Genomic DNA, 22,575 nt, shown 5'->3' with positions numbered 1-22,575 from the left:
ATCCACACAAGTTTATGAGGTAAGCATTGTTATCTTAAGGATAAAAATTTCAGAGTTCAGAGTGTAATTAGAGTTATCTCCTGTCACAGTGGAATGCAGTGGATTAGAACGATGCTTTTGTCCACATTACCATGGTTATCATTCCATTTTTAAGAGCCAGAGAACATTCATAAGCAAACAGGCTTATCTCAAGATGTGATCAAAAAACGAAGCCAGCCAGAGCTGACTGCGCAAGCTCCCATGCCCATGTACAAACAAACAAACAAACTTATGTTCAATCATTTCTTTACTTCCTTAGAAAACTGTGAAGGCATATTGTGTACAAAGCATTGTAGAGGGCGCTAGTGTTCCAAATAAAGATTTTAGTACATGTGTAACAAAAAAAGATGTGTATGGTTGACTATACTGAGACAAATCAGTGAAATAATGCCATTTTAGAAGCACTTCAGAAACAGATTGATTGAATAGAAGTTGTTTGTTAATGAAACTATATTTGACAATATCCTCCACACTCTCCAAGCATTTCAGTAATAGATATGCAAATATATGAACTTGGAAAACTTTTTCTTTTCTTATCAACAACAGGTGAATTTCCAAATACAGAATGTAGACTTTTAAATTTCTTAATGTTACCATCTATCAAACATCAACTGAGTCAAGACCATGCTGTACATATTATCTCTAATTTTTATCGTAATTCTAATGGTAGGTATTATTTTCTACATATTCCAAGAGTAGAACCTGAGACTGAGAGAGATTGCAACTTGAAATTTCAAGTCTTAGTTGATTAATAACTGATGGAGCCAAGATGGTGAATTCAAGTCTGTTTCAGAGTTTGTGTGCTTTGTGCTTTTGTGGTCTGCTTATATATGCCCTAATAAAGTTTACTTCTCAGCTCAGATTTTGGAACCTTCTAATTGGGCTTTGCTTTTAAACTCATGAAGCACTTTGTGATAGTCTCAAATATTAGTCCTTGCATTTGGGGGCCTAGTTATTACTCTTCTAGGGTCTAGTGACCTATATTTTATTTATAATTTTAGGTTGTGATCTACTAAAAAAATGCAACTGTGTACTTTCTTTACCTACACTTTCCCATCTTCTACAAGAGTATGGACTGCCTAACATATAGTAGGTACTCAGGAAGTGTTTGTTGAATGTAAGGAGATCTTTGTTTCACTGCTTTGTATTTTTGTCTAAGAGAAGGCTGGAAACAGCCACCAAGAGGGGGAGAACTCTCATGATAGCAAGATGTGGCAATTAACTGGAAGGAAACAGAAACATGAAAACTATAAAAAGCAGACCTAAGATTTCAAAAGCATGAAAGTTGGATTATTCAAGGTTGGGGCAAATAACCCTGAGCATTCCAATGATCTTAGTAAAGTTCTTCCTAACCTTTTTCAAAGTACAGCACTCATGGAGGAGCTGCTATTTGTTCAGTACACTGGGATAAATAGAAGAGGTTGCTCTCTGCAGAGTTCATTACTCTTGGGCTCTGGCCAGCTCAGCCGTATCCAACCTCCCTGAGCACTAAGTGGATTAGCATCTTGGCACAGCTGTCTCATGTGTCCCAGCACACTGGTTAGGAAGCACCATATTAAGATAGTGCCACAAAACTACACAATAAGGGTTAATGCCTTTCACTACTGCATCTCTAGTGCTTGACATCATTCAGTAGCCCTCAAATATACTAAATTGAATATCCTCAAATATACTATTTGTTGAATTAAATGAAATGATTATTTATTTTTCAGAAAAGATGTTATTTAGCATGCTTTGTTCAAGAAGATAAGGCAGTTTATAATAATGCATGTTAGAAATATTTTCAAATGAAAGCTAAAGAGACAGTTGCCCAGTGTGGGGGATTAACACAATGTTTCTCAGGTAGTCAGGGGCAAAACAACGAGAAGGCACATTTCTTTGTTTCCAGGTAAGTGGCACACTGCAGTCCTTTTGCTTGGGAGGTTCATATGGAGAGACCAAAGCTGCCAGCTATTTACAGCAGATAGACCACCATAAGTAGTGTGCCATGCAGGAGCCCAGAGTTTATTTCTCTGTGTGCTAAGAAATGGAAAGGTGATAGTCAATGAGCATTGTACACTGCATGGTCTGGATTCTATTTTGGGTTTGTGGTGATTAGATGCTATTTTGTGATTGTGTTCATTTTTAACCTAAAAACTTTGAAATGGATATTTCCAATGTCAAAATTAGAGGAGACTTATGTAGTTGTATGTGTGTGTGGTTTCTGTGTTGGAGAGTAACTTGGAAACCATTGCAAACTGATGATAGCAGCCGTTACAATTTGACTAGTCTGGCATGAATTTTATCCAAAGATATGCAATGCCGATCATCCGAAGACTACTTACCAGAAAAAATAAGAGACAAAAAAAAAAAAAAAAAAAAAAAAGAAGAAAGTAATGTTCTTGAAGGGGAGAGCTAAATCAAACCTGTAAGGGCTTTTTATGGTCCAAATTTTCTTCGACAAGAGGAACCTTTTTAAAAGTGATACAGGAGGGCTGAGGTTCTGTTTTTTTTTTTTTTTCCCTATTTTCTTTATAACTGTACTCATGGGAAGTTGCAAAAGCTGAACAGAAAGTATGAAATCTGGAAGTTTAAAAAAAGGCACAAAACCTCGCCAAAGTGGCCCCAGAATGACTGATACTGAGAAACAAAAGACATTTTGCACATTTTTAACTGTGCCAAATCTCACTCATTGGGTTGATTTTTTTTGTAGTGATGTAGGATATTAAGAAAGCCTATAGATTATTGGTTAGGTCACTTCCTCACAGATGCTTTCAGTGTCATGAGAGTTCTTCTTGTAATTTATCATTAATAAAAAAGCTTCAGAAATGTCACATTGAACATAGCAAGTCACATGGATATTGCGTCTGATGCGCAGGAGATACTGGCAGATGTAACTGAGCAAGGTTCAAGACAGTGCCACATTGGTGCAAGTCATAACCATATCCAGATCTGGTTTGCATAGGTCACTGAGATCACCTCAGCCTCATCTCAGGAAGTGGCCATCTTTGGAGAGTCTGAATATCATGGTGGACACAGAACTCTGCCATGTCACCAGATGAATGACGTTGGATATCACTTCAACTCTGAGCCTCAGAACTTGTCAACTGTAAAGTGGGGTATTTCACCAAGCTATTTCACTGAGTTGTGAAAAATTAAATGAGCAAACATAGGCAAAGAATATGACCCATGGTCAACACTATGACTATCCATCTTCTGCCATCTTTCAGTAGACCCAGTGGAATTATGTGGAGGTTGATAGGCACTTAACCAAGAACATATGAGCATCTATTCTGTGCAAGATGTGTGCGTTGTACTCGATCCAGGACTGAAGGGGACGGGGGGAAGGTAAGGGAGCTCACGTTTGTTCATTACGTGTGTCAGGCTCTGTGCATGTTCATCTTATATATGTTGTAGTTAATTCTTGCAATAATCCTATGGAGTGGGAATTATCACACATGTACTCATCCCCATTTATGTATTAAGAAACAGAGACTCAAGGAGTTTCTTACTTTTCTAAGGTCATTAAACTAGTAAGTGCCATTCTTGGGAAAGAAATTTAGCTTTCCCTGTTGTTTCTCATGCAACTGACCAAGCCCATAATCTGAGACGTGTATTTTAGGAAGTTCTTTATAAAAAGACCATATCTAATTGCTTTCATTTTTAACAATGGTTGGGTCATATGTTTCCTGATGTGCTGATTAACAGTATCTCTTTTCTATCTGAAGACAGTGTTTGTCTCCCAGCGTTTCTGCCGTCAAGAGTAGAAAACCGCCTTTGAAACCATTGCCCTGAGTACAAGAGGGAATGACAAAGAGATCATCAACTAAGGGTCTCAGCATTAAGCGCTGAGAGTTGGCCAAGTTCCTTTGCTAGTTTTCCAAGTCCTACCTCATTTTCCCACCCTTGTGTCTTTGTATGAGCTGCTTCCCTGATTTTACAAAGCTGAACTCACTCTTCTAGATCCGGCTTGACTTTCATGTCAAGGTTTTCTTTACTCCAAGGTAGAATGAAGTGCTTCCTTATTTTTTCATATGTCTCAGCTGCTATTACAATGTAGTATGTTTAACTGGCTTCCCATTCAGCTCCACTAAATGGGGAGCTTTTTGAGGTATGCACTGTGTCTTACTCATCTTCGCATCTGCTATTCACTGTATGACACATAATAATTTTGTGTATTAGCACTAGTAAATCAGTGAATCAAAGACACCTAGCATTGGCCTCTGCATTTCTGTGGCATATCTGAGAGCAATGTTATCCACTTAAAATCCTAAGCATTTGTGCTCACTTTTCAGACCTTTGCCTTTTCTCAGCACCCTCATTTTTACTCTTCTATGGTCAGAGTAATCTTAGAATAGCTCTAATCGATGAGTATTTTGGTCCAAACTATACCTTGCCTGTTGATTTCTATTCTTTGCCTGGGACTCATGAAGATTTCTGTTTAATTGGTTTGGGCACTTGCCTCACACAATGAATTGTTTAAATATAGCCAGCACAATACAAGATGCTTAGGCTGCAGCTCTGAAATCAGTATATGAGGAAGAGACACACATGCGTGCAAAAGAGAGAAACCATTCATGAGTGCTGGGGGTGGGGGAAGGGATAGCAGTTAAAAGCATGTGAAAGCCACTTCCTTTTCTCATGTGAGTAGAAACTCCAGCAGAACTTATCAGAACCATTCATCTATATAATCATTCATTCATCTGTTTGTTCATTCATTCATCTTGGATAACCCAGATTATTGCAAGAGCTCCTCAGTGATCCCTCCTCTCTCTCTCTTCTGGCCCCTGTTCATACCATATTTGCAGCACTGATCGTGACCTTTCTCTGGTTCTCTGTTTATTCACAAGATAAAGTGCAAGCTCCTTAGCACACCACCTCAGAACACTGATCTAGTCTCTGGCTGGTTACTGGTCCCCCTTGTCTCTTGCAGCCTGTCATGCGCACTTCTCTCTAAGCTCCAGCAACACTAGATTCTTAGGAATATCACTGAAATGCAGCTTGTGTTGCTTCTGTCCTTTTCTGTATGCTGTTCCCTATGTTTTCTTCTAGATCTTTTCCTGTTCTTCTCCTATTTGGTTTTGACAACTCAGCTCAACCATATCTCTACTGTAAAACTTTCCCTGAGACTACCAATCTAAAAGAGGTGTGCATCCTTTTCTTTATCACAGTGTTGTAGGCATATACCAATCACAGCTCTGGTTATAATATACTGATCCTGTTTGTCCTTTATCTTTCTCTCCACTAGTCTGTGAATTTCTCATAGTCAAGGTCCATTTATTATTCTTTACAAAACAGGTCCTGACATATGGTAGATGTTAAATAAATAGACATGGAATGAGCACATTACTTATATGCTGCATGCTAAGAGTTTAAATGTTACCCCGAATCCAAACACAGCCATTCACAGGTTTTAAGCAGAGGTGGTGGCAGTGGCAGGATTGGGTTTGTACTTAGAATGGAGAATGAATGGGACTGAGCAACACTGGAGACAAAGAGACGAGCCTACCTTGTCACCCTCATCTCACCACACCCAACCACTATTTGCTACTTCACGTACCCTAGAAATTCTCTACCTCATGAACTTCTACACTCTCTCAACACATAGTTAAAACATCTTGTTTCAGGAACTGTCTTTGATCTGCTTCCTTAATACTTTGTAATGTTCTCAGTGGTAAAATACTATGTTCAATATTGATTGAGCATTTTATTATGTGCTGAGCATTTTACACTTAAAACTTAATCATCACAGTAACCCAATGAGGCATTGTGATTAACTTTCTTTTACAGTTAGGGTAACTGAGGCTCAGAAAGTTTAAGCCACTTGTCCAAATTATTCACCTAGAAATGGTAGATGAGACGTGAAGGCAAGTCTGACTTAGAGCCACTGCTTTTTACCTATGACAGTCTCTGTATCATGGTTTCTTTCTGTGCTCATACCTCATATTACAACAGAACACCTAATAGAAACTCATGGATTTAATTTGGTTCTGCATTTCTAACCAGTACGTTTGTTGGATAGAAACATTCAGAGGCCTTAGAATTGTTTGTTGTGTTTTTCCTTCTTTTTTCCTCTTGACAATGCTGCAGACTTTGTTTCCTTTCCTTCGTGCCTCCAGAGTCTTTCATGTTTTCAGTGTTTTCTAGTCTTCAGTTGTACTGGATCACTTTTGTCCCTTTCTCATTTTTTTTTTTTTTTTTTTTTTGAGTTGGAGTCTTGCTCTGTCACCCAGACTGGAGTAGAGTGGTATGATCTTGGCTCAGTGCAGCTTCCCAGGTTCAAGCAATTCTCCAGCCTCAGCCTCCTGAGTAGCTGAGATTACAGGTGCCTGCCACCATGGCTGGCTAATTTTTGTATCTTTAGTAGGGATGGGGTTCTGCCATGTTGGCCAGGCTGATTTCAAACATGTGACTTCAAGTGATCCACCCACCTCAGCTTCCCAGAGTGCTGGTATTACAAGCATGAGCCACCGTGCCCAGCTACCTTTTTCTAAAGTTTTGATTTGAAGTCTTCTTTCTCAGTTTGCCTGCCCAGCTGTTGTCCTTATCATTGATGAGATGGTGACTTCCTTTTTCAGGAACCCATTATTCCGACATGGTTAGCAGTGATCTGCACTGCAAAGCCCAGTTACCAGTATCATTTTGATTGTAGGTCCACACTTTGCAAATGTTCATTTCCCTACAAGGTCATGATCTTCAACCAGAAGAAGAGAGGAAAGTATCATCTGGGCCAACAAGTCCTTTAATTCTTACCTGGGGCTGGATGGAACTTATATTATGGTATAATCTAGATAAGCTTGGGCTCAAACTGTGCCTCTTCTATTTCTATAAAATGGGAGCACCAATGCCTACTTACCTGGGTTGTGGGGAGGGTTCACTATGGTAATGAGTATGAAATCTCCTTGCTCAATCCCTGGCTCCTAGTCTGGCTAAGCACTAAGGACCCTTTCTCCTTTCTCACTATAAATTCAACTTCAAGGGTCCATGTAGCTGTTCACTTTGTGTGAACTATCTCAGTTGAGTAGAAGCTGGTGGGCTTGATGGTGTTTCAGGTAAAACTTAAAGTTTCAATTATTTGCCATTTGCCAGATAGTGGTTAGGTGTTTCCATACTTATCATCTACCAATCCTTACTGTAGGATTTGGCACACATCTGTAAAGGGCCTATAAAGATAGTAAGTACTTAGACTTCGCAGGCCATATAGTCTCTATCACTTCTACTCAACTCTGCTTTATGGAATGAAAGCATCATAGGCAACATGTAAATGAATAAGAATGGCTGTGTTTTAATATAACTTTATTTATAAGACAGATAATTACCTAGAATTGGCCTGCTGGTCTTAGTTTGCTAACTTCTGTGATGCTATTGTAGAATGTTCTTAGCCAACTTCCATGCTTCCATACTTTAGCTACCTACCTCAAAGACAGCACATTCATCCAGTGGCCATTATTCTTTTTTTTTTTTTAATTGCATATTAGGTTTTGGGATACATGTGAAGAACATGCAAGATTGTTGCATAGGTACACACATGGCAGTGTGGTTTGCTGCCTTCCTTCCCCTCACCTGTATCTGTCATTTCTCCCCGTGCTATCTCTTCCCATCTCCTCATCCCTCCATCCCTCTCCCATTTCCCCCCCAACGGACCCCAGTGTGTAGTGCTCCTCTCCCTGTGTCCATGTGTTCTCATTGTTCAACACCCGCCTATGAGTGAGAACATGCGGTGTTTGATTTTCTGCTCTTGTGTCAGTTTGCTGAGAATGATGGTTTCCAGGTTCATCTATGTCCCTACAAAGACGTGAACTCATCGTTTTTGATGGCTGCATAATATTCCATGGTGTATATGTACCACATTTTCCCTATCCAGTCTATCATTGCTGGGCATTTGGGTTGGTTCCAGGTCTTTGCTATTGTAAACAGTGCTGCAATGAACATTCGTGTGCATGTGTCCTGATAGTAGAATGATTTATAATCCTTTGGATATATACCCAGTAATGGGATTGCTGGGTCAAATGGGATTTCTATTTTTAGGTCATTGAGGAATCTCCACAGTGTCTTCCACAGTGGCCGTTATCCTAATTGTTACCTCTGTCCTCTTGGTAGGCAGACAACAAACACCATGGCAGTTGATAACCAGAGCCCTTCAGTCCAACTCCTTAATGCTGCTGTATCCTCTTGTGTTTGTCTTGAAGATTACCTGCTGCTTCCTGAGCAGGCCCTTCCTTCACTCTGGCCAGAATCCTGCTTCCTATCTCACTCCAATATGGAAGGCTTCACATTCTTCTACTTGACGACTTCTTGATTTCCTTTCATCTTATCAGAATCTTTTCCTACTGATTTTCTCCTGGGATTTTAAAAAAATGTCTGTTTTATATAAGAACAATTTATTCTAAGCAGAGATCTGAGATTCTGCTTTTGGGAAAGACTGGATTTAAGTTTTGGCTTGCCTGCTCACTAGCTGTGCAACCCTATGCAAGGTATGTAAACTCTCTTACCTCCAATTTTCTTATTTGTAAAGTAGAAACAATAGTAGTACCTGCCTCATAGGGTGTTTGTAATTCATGAGGGAATGTGCGTACATTTAGCACATTGTGTGGCCCATAAGAAGCACTGATGGTTGAGTGCAATGGCTGCTGTAATCCCAGCACTTTGGGAGGCAAAGGCAGGAGGATTGCTTGAGCTCAGGAATTCAAGACCAGCCTGAGCAAAATGGAGAAACCCCATTTCTACAAAGAATACACAGATTATCCGGGTGTGGTGGCATGCACCTCTAGTCCCAGCTACTTGGGAGGCTGAGGTGGAAAGATCACCTGAGCCTGGGAAGTTGAGGCTGTGGTGAGTGGTGATCATACCACTGCACTCTAGCCTGGATGACAGTGTAAGACCCTGTCTAAAAAAAAAAAGAAGTACTGCTAATTCATTCATCCATTTATTGAGAATGTACTGAATATCTGCAATATGCCAGGTATTGTATATCAGCCTTTACCATAATATCCAAGGTTACATATTATGTAAATAGGAGAGCCAAGACTGTCGGATACTGGACCTCCCCAAGCCCCATACTCCTTACCCAATAATGACCTTGAAAATAGATATTTTTTAGGAAATTTATGACTTTTCACTAGTATTAGAGTTTTTAGTACACCCTCTTCACCAAAACCTTTCTTTACATCTAAGTCTTTTATAGCCTCCGTAGTACTTCCAAACACACCCAAAGTTCAGTCTGGGTAAATACTCACAGAATGAACAAATTTGATGAGCAAACCAATATTAAGTCTACAAAGAAATTGTATATTCTTTACCCATTCTTATTCTCTATCTGACCATTGATGTTTTTCTCATTATTCATTTTTACTTTGAGGTTGATTTTATTTTCAAGCATTTCTCAAAATAACCCAAATCCTACCCAGAATTCTTATTGCTTTCCAGGCCATGATGTTCAAACCACACTTTGCATGCCATGCTTTTGAATATTCAGTGGCTTAGGTTGGTGACAAGCCTAATTTTCACAATGTCCATTTCTGTCTCATTCATTGCCTTTGACAGGAGCCAGGCTTGCCACATCACACTTGGCCTGTCAGAAAAGCTGAAGAAACTTCCGCAGACCTAAATATTTGGTGGCTGAGTTGGTGTCCCTTTGCCTTACAAAACCTTTAATTGAAGGCAACACATGGATTCTAACTTGTTTAAAATGTCTCCAAGTCCTGGCATGCACTGAATCAAACCCAAGGCCCCAAGAACTGCTATCATCCCCACAGCAACACAGCATTAGAGGGACCAGAGCTCAGGGTGGAGAGCCCTATAAGAATGTAGAGGTCTGTTAGATGGTTCCAATTCATTCTATGAGGTTTGGCAAAAGCCAGAACTCTTGTAGCCAGACACGTTCTGCATGAAGTTTAAATTGGCTTGACATTGGGGTAGGAGAAGTCTTTGCTCTCAGGGTCTAGTAGTTCATGATTCACTCATTAGGATTGTGTTTTGTGTAAAGTGTCCAAGATATCTACTGATTCCTGCAGGAATGCTGTGAATGCTTTGCTTTCCCAATATCTCCTCTTTACATACTTGGGCAAGATTAAATGGCTTTTGAATCTACTACATCTTGATTTGTGTTTAGGTCATGAAAGCCAAATTGTATTAAGATATAAAGTTGGCAAGATTATTCCCCTCATGCTCTAAAATGACTGGCATAACAACCTATTCTAGCTATTCAATCTAGTCTTTCAGTTAGGCTCAGATGTCTTGTGCAGTAGAAATCTCAAAAACATTTTCCTTTTAGAAATTATTCACATAGTGTCAGCAAAAACACTGCCTGAACTTCAGGTCTTCATGTTTTCAGGGACATGAAGGTCCCTTATGCATGGGAAGGTCTTATGTTGCTGAACACACCATTATGTCTCCAGTGACCCCCTTTGGAAATTTGGGAGTTATTGACTCCTCCTTTTCAACAGTCAATCAATCCTAAGACATGAAGATTCCACTTTATTCATATTGCTTGATTGCACCCTACTTCTCCTAAGCTTCTAGCTCATGCTCTTGCTATTCATCTTCTAGAATATTGCCGTGGCTAGCTGACCAGTCTCTTTGCTTACAGTCTTGCCCTCTTTCATTCCATCCACCAGTCACAGTCATAATGATCTATCTGAAGAATGCATTTAATGATGTCATCCAGTTGCTTAAATATTTTCAATGGTTCCCTTTGTCCTTAGGATAATATCCCAAATAGTAGGCATAATCTATAAGGTCCAGTGCATCCTGGTCTTTGCCTTTTACTCTATACTGGCTTTTCATAATCTCCTCTTTACTCTATGACCTGCCATATTGAACTCTGGGCTGTACTGAAGACAAGCCACTATGCCTTTAAGGTGGTGCTTCTTTTGTCATGAGTGTTTCATTGACCTTGTCCTCTACCAGCCTTACTTACCCCTCAGGACCTTGCTTCGTGCCACTTCTTCCAGGAACCCCCACTAAATCTGGATCGTAAGCTCCTACTCTATGCTTCTGTAGCAAATTGGACTTATATCTATCACAGCACTTAAATAGTACTGTAAATACCTATTTCTTTCTTGATATAGCCCTTAGTCTATAAATTATCTGAAGACTGGGACCATGTCATGGTCGCTTTTGTATTTCCAGGGCCCTAGAATGGGATTCAGAAGATTTATTCTCTTTCTTTACTCCCCTTGCTGTGTCTGTTCAAGTTATAACAGATGAATTCCCTTTTTTAAACACACTAAACTGGATTTCCTTCATGACTCTGTCATTGTTCTTGGTGTTTTCTTAGCTGGAAGTGTCTTTTTCCCTCCTCTTTTTTCTCCTGGATCTTATATATATATATTTCCAAAAAAATATATATATATTCCAAATATGTATATCTATATATGTATGTATACACACACACACACACACACACACACACACACACACACACACACACATAGTCGATTGAAATGGTGCATTGCATCTAGCAGGAACTCAAGGAGAATTTGGTCAATATGCAGGAGGGAGAATTTCGCTTGTATGTGGATAATGAAAACACAGTCCTGATATTTAATTGGCCATTTGAAGGATTTGGAAGCAATGCTTCTCTGTTGGAGATGTGTTGCATTCTTAGCAAAATAGGGGTCCAAGCAGTTATTTTAGTTTGTCCTTTGGGAAATATTTTAGAGCCTAGATTTCACCACACAAATTAGCTCTTCCTCAGGCTTTGTGTTTCAAATACAAACAAAACAAAGTCTCATTAATTTTCGATATTTGTATGCTTGTCAACTAAAGTACAATAATAGAATTATTATAAAAGTCCATTTGTTACCTAAAGCTATGTTAATAAAGTGACATGCATGTCTAAGCCTTGAAGAATCTTCTTGTTGAGTTAATCTTTCTTTGGGGAAGGAACAACAGCTAAAGGAACTGGTCAAGTGTGGCAAAAGTTCTATATTTTCTTAAAACAGGGGGCTTTAAAAAGAAGGAAGAGAGGGTATAACCTCTTGTATTTGTCATAACCTTGTATAGCTTTATATATCTCCTCATTCATTCCTTTCTTCAACCATGGAAAAGTCATTTACACCTCTGTGTCGCACCTACCATGTGCCAAACCCTTGTGGGAAGCTTCCATTCAGCATCTCGAATCCTTAATGATACCGTAAAACTTGTAATATTTTTTATTTTAATATGAGGAAGTGGGTGCTCATGGAGGGTAAGTGACTTATCTGAGGTGATAGATATGAAATTTAATTTTGGATCTGTTTTTCATAAAGTTCATCCTTTTTTTCTTCTCTACATCATAGATCCTTAGCTGGGAGCTAGGCCTTATCTGCTTTGCTTAAGTTCGTAAGTAGGTAGCTCTGAGGAGTTCAAGGGTACGAGGCATGCAATGAGGAAGTAGCTTTGCTGAGACCACCGCTAGGTCCAGGGTTGATCACAGCATGGCTGCCTCCTGCATATGGATGGGTGAAATGACCTCAAATCCTTCTGCAAATGGAGAAGGGGCAAAGTCAACACCCTGATGGGAATGAGGAATTGGGAATTATTTAATATTGGCTTGGTTGCAATAGAGTCTGACTCTGTAACAGACTGATTGTCTATACAGGGCCTCACATTTCATACTCTTGAACATATTAGAGAGACAGGATCTGAAATATGGCCCCAGTGATTCATTTAAGAACCTCTGACTTGGTAGAATCCAGGATAACATGATTTCTTATTTAACAAACATTATCGATCTCCTACTATGTGCCAGGCAGTGTGCTGTGCCCTGGGCACACCCAGAGGGGTTCACAGTTTGTAAAAGCAGTTCTTAACCCTGACTGCTACTAGAATTATTTGGGGAGCTTTGAAAAAAATACCAGTGTTTAGGTCTCATTCCCAGAAATTCTTAATTAATTGGGCGAGAAGGGGGCTTGGACATCAGTATTCTTGTGTAATTCTGTGCACCCAGAGGTGAGAGGCTCTGGCATAAAAGTAATGAGATCAAGAAATAATGTGAAAAATGCAGGAAGTGAGGAAGCACTTACTGGGGAAAGCACTGTTTTCTAGACATCAGTCAATATGTGTCACGTGCATGGCTTTTGATATATCCACACATCAGTTGTGTTACTACTTATTGAAGAGATTTCTTTAAAACTCTCACCTAAAAACTAACTTAAGCTCTTTAAATAGGAAACTTTACATACCCACCATAATTTGAAAAGCAGTACCACTTGCTTATGAAAGATAAAGCATAAAAATTAGCAAAGTAGAAAAAACAGTATCTATACTTTATGAATAATATTTTGAATAATATTTTGAGAAACACTAGGAAAGGGAGCCAGAAAGGAGGATTTGGAGGAGGTGGGCCTCTATGAATATTCTAGTTCTATGGTTAATAAGCTGGGTTCTTATAAGTGAGTAACCTAGCCTCTCTCAATATCATTTTTTAAAAAATGTATAGACTGAAGTTAATAACAACTACCACGTAGTGTTTTCCTGCAGGGTAAAAGAGATTATTCAGAGGAATTGCCTAACTCAGTGCTGGGCACATAGTAGATGCTCATGAAATCATAGCTTTTTTTTTTTTCTTTTGTACTAACTGATCTTTGCTGTTGAAAATTTATGACTGTAAGTATGTACACCAGTCTTTGGGGGCTAACTTTTCATGAGTTGTGTAGAGCTATGAGAGTCAAAGTTTGACTTGTCCAAAGACTTAAAAAGTGCTCCAGGTGGATGGGATCTGAAGGATATGATACAGCAAGAAGAGATATTATGACTCTTTATCTAAAACTGGCTTCGTTTAAAACCAAGCTAGAGAGTGCCATTAAGAATTACTCAGTGCTTCATATTTACATGTGTAGACACCAAATGTACCCTGTTAAGTTTCTGATCACTTGTGACACAGTCCTTGGACATATCCACAACCTGTACCTCACTCCTGGGACACAGGGCTCCACGGAGGCAGCTATTTCCAATTATTATGGTTAGATTTTAGGTTTGTTTGAACTTCAGCAATGATTAGTGGTTATTTGTATTTCCATAGCATTGATTGTTCCTGCTAGCATTAGATGTGCTCCCCTGTGAAAACCCTTGAACATTTTGTGTGTAAGTGCTCATCTCCTGCTCCAGATAGCATCCAGCATCGTATCTGACAGATTAGGTGTGTAGTAAATGGTGGATGACTTGCAGTGATACACTTGGCTAGAAATGTATCTTTACAAATTTCACCTATTGTCATTCACTGTGCCTCGAGTCTCATGCATTACATATTAAAGACTTTATAAATGTGGTTTTATGAGTTGTATTTGAAATGGATTGACAGACTGATGATATCAATTTAATTCTTTCACTTATTTATTAAAAGAATACTACCAGCACCTACTATTCAGTAGACATGGAAGATCTTGGAATAATTAAGAATTTTTTCCTGACCTCAAGAAGCTGAGAATCTTGTAACATAGACAAATATAAACTATAACAAAAATCAAAACAAACAAGCAAACAAACACCCCCCCCCACCCCCCACCAAAGTGTTGAGAACATTACAGAAAGTGTGTACAGGATAATGTGGATACATCGGGAGTGAGTAGAAAAGTTTATCACAAATCCAGTTTTATTCTGCAGCTAAGTAGTCTTTGACATTTACTCAGAGGATTCTTCTTTTTTTTTTTATGGACTCATCATAACTTGACATAATTATCTGGATAATGACTTGTAAGCTCCATGAAGGCAGTGGTAATGTCTTGTTCATGACTGTATCTTCAGTGCTTTGCTCAGTACAGCGCCTGGCACATAGGAAGTACAGAATGCATGTTTGTTTAATGACTATGTGGATAAGTCAAAACTGGCCGAAGATGCAGTAATGAGGTCTGAAAAGCATATAATGTTGGTGCAGTGTTTAGTATCCTGAAGTACATTCCTGCTTCTGGAAAAGAGATTTCCCTTCCAGTTTAAATGTCCTGAATTACGTGTAGCCACATTGCTACCTTTCAAAAGCAAAGAGATTCTTAGACTATAAGCACAATTCCAAATACACAGACATTCCTGGCAACTGAAGGAACACCCATGAAAGTCAGAGGGACTTTCTTTAAATGAACCAGATTTATAGGGTGAGAAGAGCTATGTAAATCTAGGCCACAGGCCAAAGTTCCTCATTTATTCCATCGTTGGCAAGTGAGGGCCTCAACAAGATACAAAAACTCCTGACTTCTGCAAATCTGCTCTTGACGTACACTCAGTTCAGAAAGCTCTGAGCACACCCCTCTCTGTCCACTCTGCTCTGGTGTCTGGCTGCTACCGGCATAGGTCAGTCCCTTGGAAGAATCATGGACATTGCAAGAGTGGCTGTGCTACTTTCTAGCTGCATGGCCCTGGTCGGTTCACTTTACCTCTCTTTGGCTGCAAAGTGAGGAGGTGGGGTCCTCTGATATCCAACTCAGCTTGAGTGTCTAGAAAATTGGAACCCAATCCCTGAGTGCAACCCACAGTTCAGCCGTTCCGCCTACTGGCTGTGTGATTTATCACTGAGCCAATTTGTTTCGTACTGAGGAGGAACTCTTCCTCCTTTCAGAAACCAGGTCTCATTTTGGACAATGAAATCAATCTAGAGTGTGAACTCTCTCCTCGATTGTGAGCTCATTGAGGACAGAGGCTGCGTCACGCCCTTTTCCTACAGTACCTGGTTTATAGCAGATCCTCAACAAACTGTCAGTGAAGGAATGAAGCTTCATCTCTGTTCAGGGTGCCAGTGAGTCACTGCTGAAGTCCTTATTGGGGCCTGCCTGTCCGCTGATGTCCTCTAGATGGCAAACTCAGCTTAATTTTGGACAATAGTCAGCTCCTCTGGCTGGGCGATGCCCAGGCATGGAGTATTTTATTGGAAATCCAGTTACATCCAGTGCACACAGAATCCTTGGAATGGCTGCAAGGCTCTAGAAATGCCAGCCAACCAGCATGAATCTCTTTTCTTATCCAGGGAGATGATGGAGGTGAATTTGTCATCTCCTGTCTCCCGCCAAAGCTTATTCTGAACAAGGGAAATGATCTACTGGCCTCTTAAGAGGTGGGAAAGTGGAGAAGGGAAGAAGCTAATCTTTTTAAACCAGCATTATTGGGTGGCCTCATATAGATTTTCACATTTAATTCTCATAACAACATACAAAATAAGTAGCGTTATTATTTCCGTTATATAAATGACTTTGAGGCATCCAATCCAAGTCAAGCAGCTATTTTGGCAGAGCCAGGGGGCCAAGACGTCCTCATGTAATTCTGAGGTCTCAGTTACTTCTCCCTCTTCTTGCTATTTTGCTCAGGCAGAGGAAAATCAAGGGTGAGAGCAATAGAAGTTTGATAGCTGTAATGAATTATTTGGATATGACACAAGACAGCGTGATTGGCTCTGGCCAGTGAGGCCTCTTGTCACTTGAGCGGATGACCAGTGCCTCAAGCAGTTGGCAGGACAGGCTTTTATGTGTTAATGAAATTCTGTCACAGCTTCCAGGGAGCGCATTTAGCATGACATGGTCAACTACAAGATTTAGAGAAGTTTTCTGGCTTGGGAAACTCTGCTGTAATCTGGGGCTTATTTTCTCCAAACCAGATTTCTAATTCTAATTTCTAATTCTCTCTTTCTCTCTCTCTCTCTCTCTCTCTCTCTCTCTCACACACACACACACACACACACACACACACACACACACACACACACAGAGTTTAGAATTGGCTGACACTTTTGGGAGAAAGGTTCTGGGAGCATTCATTCAGCTCCAGAACTGGTGTAGTTTATTTATTTAACAGATATTTAGTGAGCTCCCATTATGGTTTGGATCCGGTTTTGTCAGGTATGGCCCAAGCAAAGTCAAAGCCCATGGAAGCCTTGCCTTAATAAAAGAATAAATTAATACATGTGCAAAAATAATTAGAATTTAAGGTAGAAATACCAAGAAATGTGAACAATTTCTGAATTTTGAGGTGGGAGAAATTCCATATTCCCAAAAAGGAGAATGTGGAAAAGCTTTATGGAGCAGGTAATTTTTTATTTTTAGTTTTTGAGATGGAGTCTCGCTCTGTCACTGAGGCTGGAGTGCAGTGGTGCAGTCTCGGCTCACTGCAACCTCTACCTCCTAGTTCAAGTGATTCTCCTGCCTCAGCCTCCCAAGTAGCTGGGATTATAGATGTGCACCACCACACCCTGCTAATTTTTGTATTTTTGGTAGAGATGGTCTCCAGGCTGGTCTCCAACTCCTGACTTCAAGTGATCCACCCACCTTGGCCTCCCAAAGTTCCAGAATTATAGGTGTGTGCTACAGTGCCTGGCTTAGAAGGTGATTTTTGAGCTGGGCCTTAGACATTATATAGGATAAGAGTATTCAGTAATCAATTGGAGGAGATGGAAGGAATGGGGTAGGGGCATAATAAAAGCCAAGAAAGGACAAAAAACTAAATGTTAGTAGGTGGGGGAAAAATGAATCCTAGAATCCCACCAGGAAATTGAAAAGTAGAGGATTTAAGAGACTGGCTTCGATCAGTGGGGCTCTCTATGCTTTGTTCATTTCCTATTAGATTTATCTTTGTCTTTTTCTGGAAAGTTTTGCTTTATACATTTGATGTTATTAGGTGCATGCACATTTAGAATTATTACATCTGATGAATGGTCCCTTTATCATGAAATACGGCTCTTTATCCTAGTAAAACTTCTATGTTAAAGTCCTTTTTGGATGATATTGGTATAGTTATACCATATCTCTTTTGTTGAGTTTTTACATAGTTTATCTTTTTAAATCCTTTTACTTTTAATGTTTCTGTGTCCTTGCATTTAAGGTATATAACATGTAAGCAGCATATAGGTTTTTTCTAATCTGACGATGTGTGTCTTTTAATTGGAATATTTAGCGCATTGGCATTAACTATAATTCCTGATAAATTTGTGAAAATATAATTAGAATTTAAGGTAGAAAATGCCAAGAAACGTGAAAAATTTCTGAATTTTGAGGTGGGAGAAATTCCATACTCCCAAAAAGGGGAATGTGGAAAAGGTTCATGGAGCAGGTAATTTTTTATTTTTAGTTTTTGAGATGGAGTCTTACTCTGTCACCCAGGCTGGAGTGCAGTGGCATGATTCCTGATAAATACGTAATTTTAAAACTTAGGTATTTTCCGTTTGACCCACTTTTTAAAATTTACCTTCTTTCTTGCCTCATTTAAATATATGCAAATATTTCTAAATTCCATTTCTCCTCTTTATTAGAATTTTAGTTTTACATTCTTATATTATACTTCAAGTGGTTATCCTAAACATTACAAGAGTAATTCCAAATTTATGAAATTTAACACTAATTAATATTTCTACCATCTCTCCAACAATGCTAGAGTTTTAAATACTTAAAATTCATTTATTCTCTATTGATTTTTAGAATAGTCATTATAATTTTTCATATACTTTAAAACTATAAAACTTTAATTCTTGGTATGCAGTCTATATTCATTTATCAGTGTATTTACCATATCTATTATTCTTCATTTCTGACTATTTTTGGGTTTCCATCTGGGATAATTTTCCTTTTGTCTGAAAATTTCTCTTGTTATTTTTGTGTATCTGTAGATCTGTTGCATATGAATTGCCTTAACTTTTTCTTGTCTGGAAATATGTTTATCTTATCTTCAGTTTGAAGGTTATATTCACTGGGTATAGAGGTCTACATTTGTGTTTAGCATTATTTTTCTCAGCCCTTTAAAGACATTATTCCATTATTTTCTGGCTCCTATTATTTCTGTTAAGAAATCAGCCTAAAGTCTTATTTCTCTTTTGAAGTTAACATATTTTTTTCTGTTTTAATTTTATTCTTTTTTATTTTCAGACAGACTATGATATGTTTACCTGTAGTTTCCTTTGAATTTATCTTGCTTGGGTTGCTTGATATATTTTTTTTCTTCAAATATTCATTATGTCTTATTCTATTTTTAATTTTCTTCTGGGACTTCAATTAACACATATTAGTTATATATATATATAATCTTACTGTCTTTCTATATTTTCCATATTTTGTGCTCTTCTTGTTTCAGTTAGTGTATTTTCTACTGATTCTCCATTTGACTAATCCTTTCTTTTGCTGCATCTAATTTGCTCTTAAATCCACCTACTAAATTTTAAATTTAACTTAATACATCTTTTAGTTCTAATACTTATATTTGAAATTTTAATTTATTCAATTCCTTCAGCAAAATTATTCATTTTGCTATATATTTTATTTTACATGTTAGCTACAGATAAAACCAATATTTGAGTTGTATAATAGAAAGAATTGTAAAATGGCCCCCAAGGCCTTTCTCACATTTCCTACCTAGTGTACACATTCCATGTATAATCCCTTCCCTCTTGAGTGTGAGTGTTACCAGTGAATTTCATAAGATATCACTCTGATTAGACTATATTATGTAACAGATATGATGAGCTAGTCACTCTTCTGATAAGACTCCTTCATAGCAGACTGAAGGAAAGTTCTCCTTCTGGCTTTGAAGAAGTAAGCTTCCAACTTGTGAGAGGACTGCATGATTAGGACAGTCAGCAAGAAAGTGAGGCCGTTATATTAACAACCACATGGAACCGAATTCTTCTAAAAACCTGAATGAGCTTGGAGGAGGACCCCAAGCTAAGAATGCAGCCTCACTGATTTCAGCCTTGTGAAATCCTGAACAAAGAACCCGGTATACTGTGCATGGACTTCAAAACTTGAGAAACTGAGATAATGAATGGATATTGTTTTAAGTCTCCAAGTTTGTGGTAGTCTATTACAGGTATTTGCTATACTGAAGACAAGTCATTTGTAGATCTATTTCAATATATTTTTCTGTTCATCTTGGTTTTTATTATGCTTATTTATATTGAAGGCCTGACATTGTATGTGAAAAATTGTAGAGGCTCTAGAGGATGCTCTTTTCTTCCATGGGGGGTTTTTCCTTTTCTCTAACAAGCATCTAAGGGAGGAACAAGTCATCATAATCCAATCAAGAATGGAGTTCATTCAAGGCTGGGTTGCAATATTTGCATAGCTATATCTAAATTTGTATTTCCTCCCGTTCCTAGGTGTAGCCCTCCAGGGGTACTAACTCAGAGCCTGGGTGTTGGACAGTACTTTCCTTAAAGCAGGTTTTGACCTTCAACTTTGGACTCCTCAGTATGTTAGCACTGACAAAACCTCTGCTCTATTTTGCAATGGCTTATTCACTTGTATATTTAGTTTCCTGACTTCTTGAGTCATTGCCTTTCTACAATGCTCTTCACTTCCCTCTAAGACATCACTAGAAGAGTCTTTAATGTGCATATTTCTAATAGTCCCTTCAAGGCAATCTAGGCTTTTTCTGTCATGCTTCTCTAAATTTTTCCAGCTTCTGCCCATTGTTCAATTCCAAAGCCATTTCCACATTTCTAAGTATTTGTTCTACCAGCACCCCACCTCTAGGTACCAAAATTTGTTTCAGTCAGAGGTCAACCAGAGAAGCAGAACCAGTAGGAAACAAATATTAAAAGATTTTTTTTGCAATGAATTATATTATGTGATTGTAGAGAATGGTTAGGCAAGTCCAAAATCCATAGGGCAGGTCATTGGAAAGGGAAGACTGGAATTTCTGGATGTGGACTGAAGCTTCTGTTCATAGGCAGTTTTCTTTCTCTTAAGGAAGCCAGAACACTAATTTTCATTCAACCAATGAATTATGGCCACCCTGATTATCTAAAATAATCTCCTTTACTTAAAGGCAACTGCTTATAGACTTTAATCACATCTACAAAATGCTTTCATAGCAACACATTGATTAGTGTTTTACTGAATACTGGAGGAATGTACACTAGCCAAATTGGTATATCCAAAAGATCATCACAATTGGACATGAACCTGCCTTGCCTTTGCAAAAAATAGATATCTGTCCTGACTTCTACACTTGGTGAAACATTCAACTCCTGGTTTAAGTGTTATCTCTTCACTGTCCATTGTTCCTACCCTCTTTTCCCTATATAAAATTAATTGTTTTCTCTTGGATATTCCTATGGAATTTCATATACTATTCTCTTACAGCATTTACTATGTTTTCTTATACTGAAATCTAGTTATTCAGCCAGTTATTACTCTGTGAGTTCTGAAAGGCAAGACCAGGTCATTGTATTTAATGTCTGATACCAAGTAAATGTTCTATAAATATCATTTAGATGTTTATGGATCTGTACCAAAATAAAGTGTTGGTTTTTGTTTTAAAATCTTAAAGATAATGGACTTTCTTATGAAGACTCATTTGAGTGGGCCACTTAATTATGCAAATATATAACAAGAGTGAAATAGCCATTGTGCTGAGATAATGTATAGCAAAATTCTGTAACTTCATTAAGAGTGTCAGTCTCTAGATCAATGGTAGGCAATGTTAATCTCTGCAGAAGAGGTGAACAAATTTGCATGAGAATCTTGCAACTTTTTAAAAGAGAAGGGGCAACAAACTGTCTTTTCTCCCTGAGACTGTAAGTTAGAGAGAATTATCAGAGTGAAGCTGGGTGGAATGGCTGATAAACCAGGTGCAAACAAAGGCAATGAGACTCTTTAAATAAAACTATTCTTCAGTATGACAAGTTCTAGGCTGATAGCCTGGATCTAGATCACCTTGGAGGTGGTCTGGTTGCCTCCCACTGTGAGTGCTGTCAGAATTGCTTTCAGATCCAGCCACCTCAACGCAGTACTGTACTCTGGGAAATAGTAGCTTAATGTGATGGTGAAACTGAACACCAGTCTCAGCCTGGAATCCCTTTGGCTTATCTTATGAGATTATTTTCTTTTGAAGAATAGTAGCGCTCTGAGCAAGGAGCTTGACTAATGAGACAATATTGCCATGGTAACCTGTATTCCATTATAACAACCTAGAATGATAAGTCATGCCAGTAGCTGCAGGTTGGAATTTGGTACTCTGCCTGCTTTAATGTAATTTCGAAAGAATGACTTTTCTTTTCTTTTTCTGTTTGTTTGTTTGTTTTGCAATGTACACTTTGTGTTTTAGTGCAATGTAGCAGAAAATTAGAATCTCAAAAGAAATGGCTTCTTTCCCCTCTGGCAACTCTGAATTCAAGCATTCATAGTTGTACCTGAGGTTGGTAGAACTTTCTGTGTCAGTGTCAGATAGATTAAGTGAATGAAGGAGTGAATAATCATGTATGTTATTCCCCTGCTGGAAAGTTTAACAGGAGAAAGTTGAGGTTGAAATCAGAAAGCCCAGTAGCAGGAAGATAATTCCAACACTTGCTACGGTCTTAAATGTGGAAGTGATTTAACATCTCTGAGTATCAGTTTCCATTTTTGTCACATGTGGATATATTCATGTCTGTTTCAGAAGACAACTTTTGTGAGACAGTTCAGACCTCCTGATTCCCACCTAGAAATGCCTTCCACTTTGCATTATATATCATTGTAATATGGAAAGTACTCACAAGCCACTAGTTTTTCAAATCCTGCTCTAGATTAGGGGTGAATAATAGGTAAAATGAAAGACTTGTATCAACATGCACAGGAATCTCTTCTCCATTTAGAATTGACTTGAAGAACAGAACCATTGCACATCTTC

Source organism: Saimiri boliviensis, chromosome 15 (genome assembly GCF_048565385.1).
Source record: "Saimiri boliviensis isolate mSaiBol1 chromosome 15, mSaiBol1.pri, whole genome shotgun sequence".
Classification (NCBI taxonomy): domain Eukaryota; kingdom Metazoa; phylum Chordata; class Mammalia; order Primates; family Cebidae; genus Saimiri; species Saimiri boliviensis.
This window is presented reverse-complemented; position numbering follows the sequence as displayed.